The following is an 18,680-nucleotide window of genomic DNA, read 5'->3' on the forward strand; positions in this document are numbered from 1 at the left end:
TGTCTGTCTGTCAGTGGAGTTGAGTTTGTTTTGCTAGTTCATATATGTGTCCTCCTTCCCACACTTATCCAAACTGAATGTCAATAAAAGAGGCAAAGCTTTCCAAATGTGCCCCCGGTCATTCTTTAGCTCTCTATATTTACATGTTTGCTGTGGAGTTACAGTGCCACGACATGCCTCGCACTGCTGAAGGATTATGTGAAAATGACATATGGATAATGATGGTTCTGTACAACCTGAGGCCAAATCTACAGGGCAGTTTGAATCATGTTTCCTTTGAGAAATGTCTGTAATGATCCTGAAAGGTAAACAACCCCCCCAGCTAAACAAATATAGATGTGTCCGGCTTGTGTGAGAAGGAAGTTGTCTTGTGAACAAATTAAAAAAAGACATCTTCTTTTATCAAACACATGAAAAGAGAAGAAGCACTGGGCATGATTTATGTTTTAATACAAAGCAGGAAGTCTTTCACTCTGCTCAGTCACTGAACAAAACCATCAAAATAAATGTTGCTTGAGGCAGAATGCTGATTGAGAAGTCTTTTCTTGTGGCACAATGGAGGGTAAAATCCTTGTCTGTCCCCTTTGAGAAAGCCCAGGACACCTGGCTGTTAGATGTGAGTTCAAAGGCCTTTAGCAGCTTTCCGTTACCTTCTGTTGTTCCTTTATATTTGGAAAAAGAAAGACAAGTGCACATGGAGCACAAAGACACCTTGCACTCTGGATAATGACAATTGCAGACCTTCAGCAGTACCACAGAGGACAAACCTCTGCTCCCTGTCCTTCAAATTGCTTTTTTAAAACCAACTACACATCTACATCTGGATATTATCTGGACATTTACAGCTGTAATAAACATTGACGCACTCATAAGAAACCCCCTAATTCACTTTGATTGTCCACCAGAGCGCCTTTTGGTTTTGCTCTCTGCTACTGAAAATATTTGTGTTTTCCCGTCTCGCTGCTCTGGACATTTGATAGGCCTTGGACGGCGTCCGACATACTTTCTGCTGTCTTAATGCCGGCCTGTTGCACCAAATGATATTTTAGCACAAGTGCATGGCAACAGCAAAACAAAGAGGCACAAGATGAATTCTTTGGCCGACCACTTTTTGAATTACTGATCATGTAAAAACCCGCTGTGGCTCCCAGATTGCAAACATCAGTCCTTGGAGCCTGCATGCAAACCAGCCCTCTAAATAGGCTTGTCTATTTCTGTTGGGCTGCGGGGGGAAACATGTGTTTGACATCAGTGTCACTCGCTAGACGTTTTGCAGTGGGGCTTCATTGTCCCCTTACAGCAACTCCACTTAAAGTTACGGGTGACAATGGCTGATTTCAGAGGGTAATTACAGTCCAATCAATGAGCTCATGTTTAAGGACAGCCCTGCTTACTGAGGTTAAATGGTTTTTGGATTCAACATTGGGTCTCATTTTGAATGTCTTCTGTTTATACTCCCTCTTTGAAAAGGGCTCTGGATAGACGGCAGCAAAGTAAACACACGCACAAAGTACAGTGTGTCCTGCACCACAACAAACTCTCCAAGACTATCAGGCCATGTACAACATGCTCGACATCAAAGGGAATAGTCAAAAGCCACCTTTAAACACTATTTTACTCAGAAACCTGATGCGCAGTGACACTTCGGGAAGGCGAAAGTGAATAAGGAACATGATCTTGCCATAACAGCTTCGGTTGAGGAGCCCATAAACAAAACAGTCAACAAGGCAAACAGCTCCAGCTGTGCTGCTGATGAGTCAATGAGGGGAAAGATGCTTGGGGCTCTCAGGTGGGGACCTGTATATGTGGATATAACAGCTACAATGAGACTATCTGACCCCATGTGTTGTGGTACAGGAGCTGAAAATGCCCCATATCTACATTTGAAGATATAGTGATATAAAGGACAGCAAGGAAGTGACTTAATGGTGTAAAAGCAAAGGTAGATGTGAGGATACTGATGACCTTTTGTAGTAAGCTGATGGCAAGTTGGAAGTGACGCTATAAAGTACACTGTAAAAAATGTCTGTAGATTTTACGGTGAAAAAATGCTAAACCATGACAGTAAAAGACCGTAAAATGAGAAATGGGTTAATTCAGTTTCAGTAACAATGTAACACCGTTAATGTATATATCAGCCAAAACAGTATTATTTACTTTTTATTTTTTTTAAATACATTACTCCACTGGCACTGTGTTTGTAGCAAAAAATATACTGTAATATATATATCTATATATATACAAGCCATCATTTTTGCATTTATTTTTTGTAAAAAATACTTTTTCTAACTGTTAAATGTACTAAACACCAATGGCAATCTTAAATGTGAAATCAACAGTGCTAATATAATTTTACTGTAATATTACAAAAATTTGCACCGTATTTATTACAGTAAAGTTCTGGCAACCACAGCTGCCGCTTTTTTACCGTAAAAACAACAGTTTTTTTACAGTGTATAAAGCAAAGGCAGAAGTGAGGATACAGAAGGTTTATGAAGAACATCAAAAACCACGTAAGGCGCGTGGTGGATAGGTCAAATAAACACAGAAGGCTGGTGCTTACATCCAACGTGAAATCAAAGGAAAACATAGTTATTTAAAGTTACATAACTTCAGTGCATACCTACATCACGTCTACATGACACTATAAGTTACTTTTGTTACTACCTCACTTCTGATGAGATGAGCCCGAAAAACAACCCCATAGGTCATTGGTGCATCAGCTTATTACGACAATTCTATGTTCGTAGTTAGTGGCGCTCTCTTGTGGAGGTATGAAGGATGGCAAGGTGTAAGTGGCATTATTTAGTATCAAGCAAAGGGGGAAGTGAGGATATGGAGTATAAAGACGGACAAAGTCCACTTACAGAGGGCGGGAGGGGTGCTGAATGGTTCAAACAAACAGAACTTTCGTTCAAGAAGCATTTTGTGTCCAGCGTGAAACCAAAAGTAAACAATGTTATTTGAAGTAACAACTTAACTTCTGCGCATCATGCTTCACATCACCAGCTTAACTAACTTACTTCAGGTAGTTGAATTAGATACGTAACCTTCTTACTTCCTTTAGTTAAGTGTATTCATTTAATTTTTTTAACTGTCTTTTGTAACGCCTAACCATGTACTTTTCTACCCTAACCTTAGGGGAGCAGTTTTGTTGCAAATACAACTTTAACGACAAAAAAATGGTGACGTTTACGTTTAGTTATGAGGATGTGTTGTACTCCTGCCAATGGTTAGGGTGCAAATTTTGGTAACACTCCGACTGGGTCGTATTTGAAGTTAAGAAAAGATGATGTACGGTTTTACTTGTTGCTTCTGGTAGTTACTCCATTTATTTTACGTTTTAAATTATGTTTTGCCTTGCTAACCATGTACACATTTTCCTAAACTGAAGCAAGTAGTTTTGTTGCCTAAACCTAACCAACCTGCCACCATTTCACAACATTAAACAATTTGTTTCAAATGTCGGTCATTTGAAGAGAACGTGTTAATCTCCTGCCAGCAGTAGGGGAGCTAATTATTTAAAAAATGCTCCAGTGGATCAAATTTGAGAAGCAACATATGTGGTTGTTTGGTTTGGAAGACTTGTTGGCTAAAATGTGTGTATGGTTGATAAAAAAAAATATTAGGTCAAAACTTTGTCTTATGAAATATTTTGAAATGACGTTAAAATTCAGTCTGTGTAGGAAAGTCTGAGAGATGCTTTTCCCCACATGAAAGGACTAAATGAAGGAGACATAAAAAGACATAAAAACGGTGGAGTTCAGGAGGATTTGCTTTCAAATCTGTCAGATTGTGACTTTTTACTGCATGTGAAGTTTTCATTTTCAGTTTGTCTGATGTAAATCCAACACTGAACTTAATTCTAACCAAACCCCATTATAATTTCTCTAAGCTTTAGCTACTTATATATATATATATATATATAAAACTCTAACATTGTTACTTCAACTTGTTGTATTCGTTCGACTTTAAAAAAGAAACCTTTTCACACGACATGCACATGGACATTTGTGGTGCTGCCTGTCACATGATCCTTTTGTGGTAGAAGAGCCGAATCTTCATGTTATTCATATCCACAACACAAAGTCCTCTTTTTGGAGTTTCATACAATTTCATCTCTCCGAGCTGAATGTCAGTATGAAGTAGGACACATCTGGTAAAATAGCAAGCCTGAATCACAGAACCTTTGAATAAAATGTACGAATAAAAACTCTCCTGCTGCCGAAAAAGGCAGGTGATGCTTTTGACCAGTATCCTCATGAACCCGACCAGTAACTGCGTCCCAGTCCCACTGTGTATTTACCCAATCAGTTCGTGGAGAAGAGGAGGAATGAAAGGCCTGTGTGACACCAGCTCTCTCCCTCTATAATTTCCGTCCCCATTTTCCACCAAGACCACTCCATCTTACAGCCATATGGCGGTTTGCTGCCATAACCATTCACAGCTGAGTAAAAATAAACCTTTGGGATGCATCCTTGGGACAGGGGTTTGAAGACGCACTCAGTACGACTTGTGCTTGACTTTGTGCTGGTTACGATAACCTACTGTGATTCATCCTATCTGCAGATGATTCCCCCTCATATAATTTGCAAAGGGAGTACGGTCAGGGTATACAATATCATTCAGTTAAGATTCAAGGGTGAGGCAAAAATAGAAATTCAACCACATGAAGAAGTTGAGACCAGAAATAGCTTGTTTGATGGGTATATATTTCAGTGGTGCAATGATGGGGTCTCTCCAGAGAGCTTTAAAAGCTCCCCCTACCATTTATAATTTAGGGTAGGGTGGTTGCACACGTGGTTAGCTCACTGTGTGCTTCTGCATAAGACACACAAGGTTTTAGAATTCAAACATCCTGAAGCGTTTAGATAGAAAAAAGTCTTTAAATGTAAATTACACACGCTCCCAGAATAAAGTCACGTGTTGAGAGTGCCTCTTTAATCTTAGACTAAATTAATTAGATTAGCTGGTGTTCTTTCTCCAGTCTTTCAGCAAACACAGCATGTCTTCATATCACAGTCTGATGTAGTAACTACTGTACATTAGGAGGTGTGGCCGCCACCCACTGCCTCCCACATTGATTAACCTGTAATGTGGTATGAGGCATGCAGACATGGAGACACAGTCTTCGCCCACCTCAGAGCAATTACAGAGATTACTGTCTCTATAATTATTTGGACTGATTTATGGCCTGGTAGGTATTGTAACAGTTAGTATTTCACAATGGAAAAAAAAATGTTGGGACATATGTTCATTAACAGCTCAAATGCTTTTGTACAGACAACAAGAGATTAGCAGGCAAGTTTATTTAGTTATCAGGTTCTTTAAACTGTAATATGGGGGACTTTTTACAGAAATAAATATGTGACTTTTCAACATTAAAGTGTTTAAAATCAACTAGACTTATGTTGTCTATTTTGTAGAGTTGTGTCCTTATATTATCCCAAATGTCACCAATTTTTAAACCAAGAGAAATCTGTAATTTTAATCAAGATAATGGTCCATTTTATCTGATCCCCTGACAATTGCATCATATCCCTTTATTTTTTGCATGTCTCAGTATTGCCAGAAGCTATAATAAATTCACTTTTTATCCAGTTTCAAGCCGCATTTTTGCCATAAACTTTTTGGATCTTGTTCGTTTTTAACTATATATTCTAACTGGATGAAGGATTTTAATCATCAGACATCTGGATATTAAGTTATCAGAGAAACAAACTGAGCGAACGTTAGCAGTGGTTCAGCTCTCAGACCCTCCGGGACGTCCATTAAAACGGAGTAGGGGGAAACACAGATTTTTAATGTGAAACAGCTTTATTCAGTGTTGTTACCCGTTTTAATCACCAGATCTGTTTGTTTTGGAGGAGAAGAGAACTCTGCGGATAATTTTTTATCGGCTCACAGTGAAAACATTCTGAATAATGACTGATGAAAGTTTTTTATATCGTTGTTTGCCCTAACCTTAGGGAAGTACTTTTGTACAGCAAACAAAGGGAGACCTTTATGATTTAAGTACTAATTGGAAAATATTACTACAGTTACCTTAGTGAACATATTACCTGCTAAACACCATGTTAGCACTGTCATCGTAAGCATGTTAGGATTCTTGTGTTAAGAACAGCCTCACAGAGCTGCTAGTTTTGTTTCATCACAAAGAGGACAACTGTAATCTTTACATTTAAAAGCAAGAAAATCAGCCAAACTGGAAGTACAGGGTTTTCTCTTGACAAAGGGCATCAAGGAAAAGAAAAAAAACTCTTTATACTATGTACCTGAGAGAACTGAATATTTGTCAGTGAAAAGATCCTCTTAAATTGACCTTTTCACCCCAGGTTAATTGACTTCTCGACTCTCAGCACTCACAAGTCTCTGAAAAACTTCAGCTGCTATCTGTCAGCACACTAGAGCTGAGGTTGTAGTGCTGTGATCACTATCTCAACATCTACACAGGGGGGCAATTTACTCGCATGCCCACAGGAGATCATAAGGCACTCAAGCAATAAATTACAAGTCTGATTTAAAGACTGCGGCTGCAAGTGTGCAAATGGGAAATATTTCAAAACAGTGTGTCCCTGCAAACATTTCAGCATTTGGGAAATTTTTCGGAGCGATTCCTGTTTTATGTGTCACTGTCACAATAGGATGTGCTTCCTCGAAACTACGCTCTCAGCTTATTGTTTAAATGAGAATACACCAGAGAATACAGCTTTTTTAAAACTTTTTTTAGCATTGACATCAATATATAAATATGCAGAGACAGGAAATAATCACAAAAATAGTTGCTAATCACCTGGCTGCTACTGCTCTACCCAACAGGACACATTGTTGAGTCACAGCTTGGGACAGCATGCCGAAGTCTTCTGTCAACTTCACAGGAAATCCTTCTTCAGTTTCATAAGACTACATGAGCTCTGACTGTGTAGCCCTTCATTGTGAAGTGAAAAGGAGTTTAGGTGTGAATATAATAAAGTACCACGTCTACCACCTATTAACGACAAATCACACCCTTTACATACTTACTTTCAGGCACATGTTTCTGCTGATCATACTGAGGTATGAATTTAAACTTTTCTTGCATAAAAAGTTTGGTTATTGCACCAACAAAAGTTTCCGCAATGCTTCTTGCTGACAGATGTACTATGCAAAAGTAAAATAACTTTGTTAATTAATATTTAAAGTAATTTGGAAGCATTTATTCCTGTTAGATAGTAGCCAGTGAGCGGTGACTATGTGGGATATAAGCAGAGAGATTAAGACTCATTCTCAGTCATAGTTATACCAGCCTGGTCTCACTCCAAAAACATCAGATACCTACGAGAAGTAATGCATTTAATTTGAAACTTTGATCTTATTTCCTAACCTTAACCACGTAATTTTGTTGCTTAATCTTAACCACATAGTTCCGTTTTTCAATGTTAGCCACATGTTTAAAGCAGAGACTGTCACATTTTTAAAACAGCGACCATGCAACCACAGTTCATGGTAATATGTCGATTAAGAAGATGTCAAGGGGATGTCGGATGGGAATCCAGCTGTGAGCAGAGACCATGTTGATTTATCTTTACTGGTACAATAGGCTGAAGGGGTTTTTGGAAAAGGATTTAGTTTTTATATTAAAGGAGTGTTTGGTTGCCAAATGTCCTTAAATGTTACAGCGACCTCAAATTCCCTTGGAGTTGTTTGCGCAACAGCCACTTATTGTAGGTGAAGGATCCAAATCCGCCTGCAGGACACCTTTCATCACAAAAAAACAAATTCTTCTGCTTGTCTCCTTCGTTGCTTTTTTCTCTTCGTCTGTCACATAATAGCTTGGATATCCCCACCTCTCTCTCTCTCTTTCTGTTTTCCTCCTGTCTGCCAAATACACACCTGACAGGACAGGTGAAGTGAGGTGAGGAGCAACAAGAGGCAACAGCATCCCTCAGGGCTGAGGCTCCTCTCCTTTGATCCTGCACAGCAGATATGATCATTGACGGTACCTCACTACCACCCACCCCCCTTCCCTTAAAAGAGTCATCTCCCTGAATTCAAGCAGCGTTAATCTCAGTGATCTTTATCTCCTCACTTCAAAAAAGAAAAAGGACCAAAGGGCCAAAAAAAATCTCTTGACCTAAATCCTAATGAGGAGTTTCACTACCAAGGGATGAAACAGCTCAGCTCTGCCACCTGTTTGTGTGCTATCTGTGCTCCTCTCTGCAAAGGAGTCTGAGGGTGAGCTAAAGTTCCACCGTTTGTGTCAAGCTCATAGCTTTTAAACAGATGCTGGACCTGCTGTAGCCAAACCAGCTTCACTTTTAGTGTTGACCCATGTGGTGATTCTATTTAGCTTCTTACAGACCCCATTAAATTTACCCAAATGAGTCGAGCCAAATATATCAAGCAATTTCAGTTTATATGGAGTCGACTTTAGTGAGTTACTTTTAGCTTTACCAGCATGCACAGGTTGGTTTGAAGGAATCCTCCAGGAGATATATTTTGAGGGTGATTTAAAACTCAGGGGAGTTTAACTTGCTCTACTCCCACGGGAGATGTGTTAAAGTGTTTGAGTTATATTGTTAGAAGCTTGTGTGGGAAAGTCTTCCAGCATGTGTTCCCTCAGAGTGAAAACTGTGTATGCCGTCCGTTGACTCACACTGCAATACAATGTATGACATCCACTCCCTCTGCAGCTGACAGAAATTGAGTGACAGATACATTTCGGCCATGGTAAAGAATTAGTGGGGCAGTAGGCGGGTTCCAGAGGAAGAAATTAGTCAAATGTGTTGATTGTCCTTGTCTAATTTAACAGAACATCCTCATAAACTCATCTACACTCCCTCTTAATCATGTATTACCCTCCTACATGGACAACAACAACAAGAAAGCCCATTTCCCTCTGCGGAAGTTTAGCTGCAATGGTTTTATAATGGCTTACACGCTGAAATGTCCTCTTCTATTTTATAGGAAGAAGGAAAAATAATAACAGCAACATTCCTGAGGGGCTGTAATTTTCTTCCGGCTGGTAAAAGTTGTCCATTATGGTCAGGGTCAAGGAACACATGCAACCCCGTCATCAGGGCCGCGTGGTCCGCCACATCAGAACCGCCCGTCACGACCAGTGGAAAGGCCCTGTCTGTTAGCACAACACACAGCCAATCACCAGCCAGAGGCCCCAGTGCCTCGGTACATTTGCCCCCCTAACCACGCCGCGCTCTAATTTAAGCACACATATTCCATTGAAATTACAGTATACATACCCACCCTTCCCTGCAATTTACATGATTTGCACGTTGATGGGGTGAGCTTAGACAATGCTGATGCAGTGGATACTCAGGAAGTTTCTTTTTCTTTGTTTTGCGCAGGTCAGTGGAGCAACCGAAAGCTCACAGACAAGATTATTGAGTTTGTGAGAAAACAAGAAGGAAAAAAAACATTTGATTCCTTCAGTGATAAGATAATAGCACAAGGTTATGGATCACTGAACAATAAAAGTCACTCAGTGAACTAAACAGATGCCACAAGAGATTGGCTGCCAAACTACTTTATGAACGAGCAGCAAGAAGTGAGAGGGTGTAACTGTGTCCATTTCTGTATGTAAGTGGCTATAAATCAGGTAAGTCTTACCCTGTTCTTTTTTCCTAACCTTAAAAAAGTATTTTTTTTGCCAAACCTTAAGTAGTTCCATATTGCAACATTAACATGTTTAAAACAGTGAAATGTTTCAGAACACATTATCCTGCAGTCAGGCGCAAATATGAAAGGGCCAAAAAAAATCTCTTGACCTAAATCCTAATGAGGAGTTTCACTACCAAGGGATGAAACAGCTCAGCTCTGCCACCTGTTTGTGTATTTTTTTTGCCGAACCTTAAGTAGTTCCATATTGCAACATTAACATGTTTAAAACAGTGAAATGTTTCAAACAGCGACTGTATTTCTATCATACATACATTTTGCACACATTTTTGTTAGAAAACATACAAACTTGTTCATAAGAACACATTGTCCTGCAGTCAAGCGCAAATATGAAAGGGCCAAAAAAAATCTCTTGACCTAAATCCTAATGAGGAGTTTCACTACCAAGGGATGAAACAGCTCAGCTCTGCCACCTGTTTGTGTGCTATCTGGGCTCCTCTCTGCGAAGGAGGCTGAGGGTGAGCTCAAGATTCTCTTAATGTTGCATATTTCTCAAATCAATTGTTTTTAGAAACACATTTTAGCCTAAAGATTTGAGAAGAAAGCTTGTTGGTCAGAAGGACGACAGTTCAACCTGAGTGGCTGGGTGGGGATAGTGAATGCTTGCCCCTCCCTCGTTACCACCACTGAGGTGACCTTGACCACAATCATTCAGTGGCCAGCAGAGTGATTGCAGTTCTACTGGGCTTCCAGGTATGAGAGTGTTACTGTGTGAATGTGATCAGGGTGTTCCTGCAAAATAGAGACTTCCTCTTAGTGCACCATCCCGAAATAAGGTTTTAAAAAACAAACGTGCTATGACTGATTGTTGTCGTCAAAAGTACATTTTGGTCTGAACTTATTAATAACACCCCATGGGAATAAAATATGAACTAGGTGGTTCCTAATTAGTTTGTGCATTTGCATTTTAGTCTGGCAATGACTAACAGTAGTACTGTTTATTACAAGGTTAGAGGTATGTGTAGCCTTGTAAAACGTGTATAGCAAGTTGGAAGTTAACCACAATGAATTGTAACGTAATGTTCAAATCGCAAGAGATTTGCATAAATAAAGTGATTGCTATTGACTGATTGGGGAAGTTCTCTTGTATGTAGCAGCATGATTAAAGCAAAAACAAAACACTCCCTGACAGCATGTCTGCAAGTGGAACACGCTGTCTTTCACAAAGTTAATGTTGTGGGGTTTTGTCACGCAAGAGTACACCTCTTATATCTCAACAATGAGTGGTGTTGTCTTGTGTGGGATGTCGCTTGGCTGCATCAACACTACAATCCAGAGTGGAATTTTACAGGTGTTGTGGGAATGTGAATCTCCTGTGTACAAAAACCCATCTTCACACCTACACAGTCTCAAACCCTCATAGTTGTTGTTGGACCTGAAGTTATTTAACGTATCTGCCTCTGAGACGCTGACAGAGAACACCATCAGTTTCCCACAAGTGCTGTCTGCATGTAATAGGTGCAATGAAAGACATGACAGACAATTTGACTTACACACCTCACCTGGGAATGCCTCGAAAAACACATACCGATTCACCCTGTGGTGCATCTGAGGATAGACGCAGGCTGTGATGAGTCATTGTGGCACGCTGGGAACCTGCAAGGTGAAATGTGTTGCGGTGTCTTGGTATTTTGACTATCAGATCCAGACATGATCAATGGCGTTGACTTTATTTTTAGAACACTCAAGTCTGTTGTGTTTTTTATTTGTTGTTCTTAAGTGCTCTTTATTATTTATTCCGATTCCACTAGTGTACTGTAAGAAACACTGTGTTCTTGCTTTCCTTTTGACGCCATCCAACATGCCAATGGTTGTACGTAAGCAGCTGGCAGGTGCCCGATACAGGGCTGTATTTAACTTCTGGTCACCAAGGAGACAAAGATATCTGAGGTAATAAACCAAACCAGTGGTCCCCTATTTACTCCAAGGATATATAAACTATTCATTTATGGGTTCCCTGACTTACTCCTGGGTGTACTTGTGCTGTTTAAGACTGCTTATACAATGGTCTGGTTGAATAATTAATTCTGATTACAGTTTAACTCTCCACCATTCAATAAAGTAACGATAGCAACAGGAACCCAGCTAAATCCACCATTTAAAATGTATTGCAATTATTTACTACTCTCAGTGCCTCTAAACACCACAGAATGGAGAATATAACACACAATCTGCAAGAAGTAGACTGCCCCTCTGCAAACATGGATTAACCAACATTAACCACGATTGGGCCGGTGCCAGGCCTCCGACCTCTGGAGGCCTCAAAAAACCCACCAACTGTATCTTCTTCTTCTTCTTTTTAATCATGTAAAAAATAAATCAAATTGAGTGTTTGTTGAAGTACGAACCAATGATTGCAGCAACCCAAAGTTTAGTTTGTTTCAATCAATTCGGTCGCTTGTGAACGCTCCAATCGTACTCTAGTGCAGACAATGATGATGCAGTGGACACTTAGGAAGTTTCTTTGTCTTTGTTTTGTGCAGGTCAGTGGTTCAACCAAAAGCTTACAGAGGAGCTTATTGATTTCATAAGAAAACAAGAAGACAAACTATTTGATTCATTCAGTGATAAGATACCAGCACCGCCACAAGGTTATGGATCACTGAATAATAAAAGTCACTCAGTAAATTAAGATGCCAGATGCCACATGAGATTGGCTGCCAAATAATTTTATGAGCAAGCCATGAGGAGATGTGTTCACGTATTTCACGTATTGTGTGTTCACGTATTTCATCCAGATGAATCATACAATGAAAATAAAAGTAATGCAAATCTGCAAACCTTTTTTTTGGTTCGCTTAAATTTCTGCACTGTGAAAGCAAAAAAAGACTAAATACAAAACAAACCAAAAGTATTAATTCAGATGAACCAAACAGACTGTGAACGCACCCTAAAACACAACAAGGAGCCGGCTGTTAATTTGGAAGACCGACTGTCCCTTGCTAAACAAGCCAGCTAGCTAGCTAGCTAGCGCTAGTTTTAGCTGATGACGTAGTATCTTTCATATTCCGTGAATCCCAAGCTATATTGCGCATGTACCGGTTGTAAAACAACATCGGCTGTAAACCAATATGGCGACTGCGAAAAATGCCGAACTCGATAACAAATGGGTGACACGCCAGTGACTACATCCAATATTACTGTATGTGTCTCTGTTGTCATGGCAATGACGATGGGAGGTCAGGTGACCGTGACATTTTGGTTGGCGGCATCTCGTAACTTTCACCGGTGACAAACCGCCGAGGAGAGCGTTCGTTTTCAAACATGGTGAGGATTAAAACTAACTGGGACCAAGGAGGAGTCAACAACTCTTTAACCCTATTAATACCGGGGATGCAGTCGGCAACTGGGCTTTACTGATGTGGTGGAGCTGTTTTTTTTTCAAGGAGAAACGACAGAAAGGGGGCCGAGGCACAAGGTAGGCCGCTGTTTATCAATTAGTTTCCATGGTAACGCTTGAGTCCCAGTCTGTCGTCATTCAGCCTGAAGAAAAAATACCGATCTCGCAATTGTTTATGTTGTTTTAATGACTTTCTTAGTGGAGAGAGACTTCAGTGGAGTATTGTGATGGCAACTTCATGATATTCTGTCTCTAAGGTGTTGTGTTTATACAATGAGACGTTGTTGGTATTAGGCTATCGTGTCTTTGTGTGATGTGATGTAAACCCTGTATGATATGATAGACAGGTTACATAAACAATAGTATTATTTTCTATAGGTCCTCCCACACAGAGCGGTATGAATCCATCATTGTGTGCGTGAGAGTATGAATGTGTGATGAAATTAATTCTGAATCATAAAACTGTATTTGGGGAGAAATTGCAGTCAGCTATCTGCTTGCATTGAGCTACACACTGTACACTAACTTGATGTTGTTGCAACTGGAGCAGGAAATTGTTGTTGCAATCATGTCCTGTAATCCTGTATGATAGAAGATATCTACAGGTGTTTGTATTGTCCCTCAGGTTGTGATCATAAACTGTGGCCTGTACGCTTAAATCTTGTATGAGATATAGGTGTTTGCAACAACTCTGGAAAACAATTCATATATAGGTTGATAAACGTAAAAGATAAACAGTATTAATTATTTGCTAGAAGTTAAGCATAAAAGGTTGAAATAGTTTGCTAAAAAATACCAGAAATAGTTTAAATAGTTTCTAAAATGATTAAAAAACAGTTTGAGCTGTTTACCTAAAGTAGTCTAATATCAGTTGAAATGACGTGCTAAAAGTAATAGATTAAAAGTTTGCTGAAAGTAATGGATACATGATTAAAATGTCCAGCTATCCATCAGTTCTAGTTCTAGTAGTTTGAATGCAAAGTTGACCAAAAGCAACCCAAAGATTTACAGTTCACTTGTAGGAAAAAAAGAATTGTAACAGTATTCCTTCAGTGCTCTTTTTTCATGAGACATCAGACAAAAAAGTCTGGGAACCATCGACCCAGACAGAACTTCATGACTGATGCCTTTTAATCCCTAACGCAATGTCTTTATTTTGGCCTACCGTCAATGTGTCAAACAGGTTTTTGAGTAATGAGACATGGCATTCAGCCAGCGTAAGGTCATCATAGGCTACATGGATGTCACGTTTACAGTTCAAGTAGTAAACTGTAAACATGCTTTGTCTCACAGTGATGTGGTTCATTCATTTACTCAGGTGTGTTGAAGGCACCACAATGCTATGCTATCGCACAGTAAGTGCTTTTGAATAGGAATTTGTTCATTGTCACATATGATGGAGAGCCGAGGGGGCCTTGGCATTTGAAAAGGCCATATTTGAGGGCCTCCTCTGTGAGTGTTTACCTTCAAGGACAAATGAAGCCATTGAGTCCCTGTGAGCTGTGAATGAGCTCCTTCTGCACACACAGGCTTTTTGAATGCACATCAAAACAACCTCAGCAAACCCTGGGACGAATTCCTCAGGCGTTTAATGTGAGGGCAAATAGGCAACCACTTCAATAAAATACCTCTTGGATGGAATTGCATAAGTCAGAAAAGCAAGCATTGGCCAGACCGGGGTTAAACTCAGGGAACACCAACGGTTGAAGGTTTTCCTGAAGTTTTTAAGTACTATTTGATGAGAGGGGATTTATTGTGTTGACAGGTTTACAGCGGACATACATGCAATTGGTATGTGCAGGTACAAAAAACTTGATTGAGGGATTGCTGCGGCTGTCATTTCACTAGATATAGAGATGTTGATTAGTGTCACCACTTCAAAGCAGAATTCATTCACAGAATCTCTGAAAAATATATAGAGGAAGAAGAAGAAGAAGAAGAAGAAGAAGAAAAACGTCTGCCACATGTCTATTTTTACATGCCGTCTTTTTGAGGTTGAAAAGACAATAACAAGTTGAGCCATGCGAAGGCCATCCTATTTTAATTATATTGTACCAAAGCTCCCCCGCCCCATCTCCCTCCCCTTTCCGCAACCCCTTCCCTTCACAAACACACACAAAACGGCATCACATTACACGCTAACATCCCCGCGCCATGTAATTATACAATCGCAGAAAACATTTATTTTTAGGGTCAGTAAATGTTTGACTTCTGCTTATGTGTACGAGGTTGAGAGAACAGGCAGGGGTATTTCACTATAAAAAAATTTAACAACTCGAGCTTCATTGTCCAGATTGGGGATTTTATGATCTTGTAGGCGTTTACTTGAGTTGAAAGCATTTCCAGTTCCAGCATCATCCAAGAAAAGACTCGGAGCACACACTGTTCTCAGTATAACAGGTGTAACTAGTTAAAGATACTTTGGCAACTGTACAATGGGTGGCTTCTCAAGGTAAAACGGCTGAAATTACATGCAGTAATTAGGGATTAAATGGACATAATTACATTTTATCGATCTGTAAAGGAGTGTCAGATTGCAGTGGCCTGTATGAACATGAGTGCGCGTTTTTTCATTTTATTTTACAAAAGAAACGACTGAAGCAATAATCAGTGGTATAAGGAGTAAAGGTAGCAGTAACACAGTGTAGAAATATTCTATTACAAGTAAAAGCATTAAAATATTATCTAAAGTAAAAGTATTAGCATCAATCTACTTAAAGTACCAGAAGTAAAAGTATTCATTATGCAGAATGAACCCTGTCTGTTATAATTTGTAATGCATTTCATCACTTTTCAGTCACAACTGGTTGTTAGTTTGACTGGTTTGAATTCCTATATATTCCTATATATTTCAAGGTTATGTGACATATGATAATATATCATAGTTCATTAGTTGATTTTTGATTAAATTAATCAAAGCTGGTATTTGCCTCTGAGATGTAGTGGAGTAGGAGTATAAAGTTATGCAAAATGGATATATTCAAGTAAGTAAAGTACTGAAAATTATACTGAAGTACAGTAGTTGAGTAGATGTACTTAGTTAGATTTCCCCACTGGTAAAAAAAAAAATTTCACACTTCTTCAACTTTTACTTTTTTGAGTCAGAAACATGTTGCAACATTGGCTGCTTGCTCACTACTTTCCACTATTGGACAGGAGGAAATTTAAATAGTAAAGTTTTAGATTGTGCCATGAAATAACCAATAATGATACACAACAGCATCACCATTATTTTTACTGTTCCATTTTATTTATTTTTAATTGCATATTATTGAAATGCTTATTGCTGTGCAACGTTTTTCTTCCATTTTAATGGAGTACTGGCCAGAAAGTGAGTTTTGAAAGCCAGAACTTGCTGATGCTGGCAAATTAATCCGTGAGTCACTGGGATTGGTCGACAACTCCATCAAAGCCTTAATGCATTATGGCCATTTGATGCTTTGGGAAAAGTAAAATCTTAGTCATCGGATCTGTAAACCTCCATATGAGTAATGCTCAAATATTTGAAACATGAGAGTGGTGAGTATAATAGGAATATTTTGGGTTGTCCCTCCTTAACACCGTACATTATGATCCGCGCTAACATCAACAGAGGAAGGCAAATCGTTGTTATTTTAAAAAGTAAAGTCAACAGAACATGCTCACTTTTTATCTATCTAAAAGTCTGGTGCTGTTCCATATTTTCCTTATTGTCAGTAAATCCCACGAAAACACTAAAAGCATAATAATAACAATTATTGTCTGTGTAGCTAAGGTCGATACAATGCACTCCTGTTTGCCATAGAGTCCCATTAAAAATGCATCAGTGAGCAGCACTGAGTGAATTTATTTTCCTTCATTGAACAAAGCTAATTCATTTTGTGTCAATCCCACACACTGCTGTCTACACCTGCTGCCCTAAATTCTTATTTGACCCCCAAAAGTGTATTAATCTGTAAATGAAAATAGTCCTCAACAAATGCCCTAGTGTTTCACGAAATTAGTTAAGACAAAGTACAAATTTAACTATGTTTTTATGACCTGAGAGATGCACATTACGTTTTTGTCTTTTCATGGGATTTGTTGTTTGATGACCCCTCTCCTTAGTTCCTTTGCAGTTTCTGCTTTTTCTCTCCCCTGGCCTGCAGACCTGATTGCAGAGTAATCAGCAGCATGAGACGCACCTGGGCCCGGTGTGCCCCATGAATTATAAGCCAAAGCAGCTAGTCTTTGTTGGCAGATCTCCTCACCCCCACACCTTGGTGTTGTGTCTTTTGGCATGCCCATTTGTCTCACATTTTTGTCCAGTTCAAGAGACAGTTGACTGAAATATAAACTAATGCCAGACTAACAATACACTTTAATAAACAGCCAGTTGAATTGTCATTCAAAGTTGACAAAGTGTTTAGTTTAAAAGCACAGCATTATCGTTAAAAGTTTTTAAGTAATGGAAATCAATGCAACCACTTTTGCTTATTTTGCAAACAAATCAGAACAGTAAAATTAAAAATCTAAAACAAATAAAGATTGGATTACTATGTTTGTATCACTGTGTATGTGGTTTACTATCACCGTGACTCATTTTGACTTTGGCACCGAACAGAAGAAACCTGAATCATGACTTTTATAAAAATAAGTGAATAAAAAAAGTTAAAAAACAATTGTATGTCAGGTCGTTAATATATGGACTGAAACTATTTGATGACATCTATTTCTGCTTGGTGAATATGATTCAGAAACAGAAATATACTGCACGTGTGCAGCCAGTGCTTGTTGCAGAATTTCATCATTAGTAACTCAGCGAGAGTCAGAAAGTCATCCTGCTCATCAGTATCGCTGGTAGCAAAAGGAACAAGACTGCACTGGTTCGTGCTATTATTTATTACTCATCCTAAGTTCATCAAAGAGGAATTTTAATGTGGAACGGGACAAAGAATAAGGAGAGATAATTGCGACTGCTGCTATACGCTGCGACTTGTCTGTGTAACGTCTTGCTGTCCATCACATCCTCTGAGGGCAGAAGTGTTCTTGCTGAGCTGCTCATTTTCCAGCTTATTGTTGGAGGTAGGAACAGGCATGATGACCACAGTGTCAGTATTGGGGAATTAACATGTTTCATCTGTGAAGTTCATGTGACCTGCAGAGCTGCACGATCACCCAAAGCGAACTGTTTGCTCAAGTCGAGGCCTTATCTCAGGTTTAAAATAAATAAAACATTTGCTACAGAAGTTATTGAATCTGGTGACATGCCAGTTTTGAACCTTATCTCGGGTTTAGAATAAATAAAACATTTGCTACAGAAGTTATTGAATCTGGTTATGTGCCAGTTTTTAATCTAATCTGCATCAGGAAGAGATTGAATTCATGCCAAGGAGTTTTATAAGGCAGGTCTCCTAGTGTGGTTAATCTTATCTAACACTTCTTATAGGTATCCGATTGTCAAATAAATTTGCTGGAACAGATTCAGGTTAATTGAAGTTCTAAATTAAATTAATTATTTATAATCATGTTGGAGAAAAGAAAAACAAGGGGTTTGTTGCTTAATGTTTCTAAACGTAATGAGTAACAGAGTCGAAAGTTAAATCATTCTGTCAGCCAGGGACATATCTGAGCTGTTAAAAAAAATATACAAAACAGAAACATGATACTTCTGGCAGATTTCTCTTTCACATGATCCAAAATCTCA

This window comes from Centropristis striata, chromosome 11 (assembly GCF_030273125.1).
Source record: "Centropristis striata isolate RG_2023a ecotype Rhode Island chromosome 11, C.striata_1.0, whole genome shotgun sequence".
Taxonomy (NCBI): Eukaryota; Metazoa; Chordata; class Actinopteri; order Perciformes; family Serranidae; genus Centropristis; species Centropristis striata.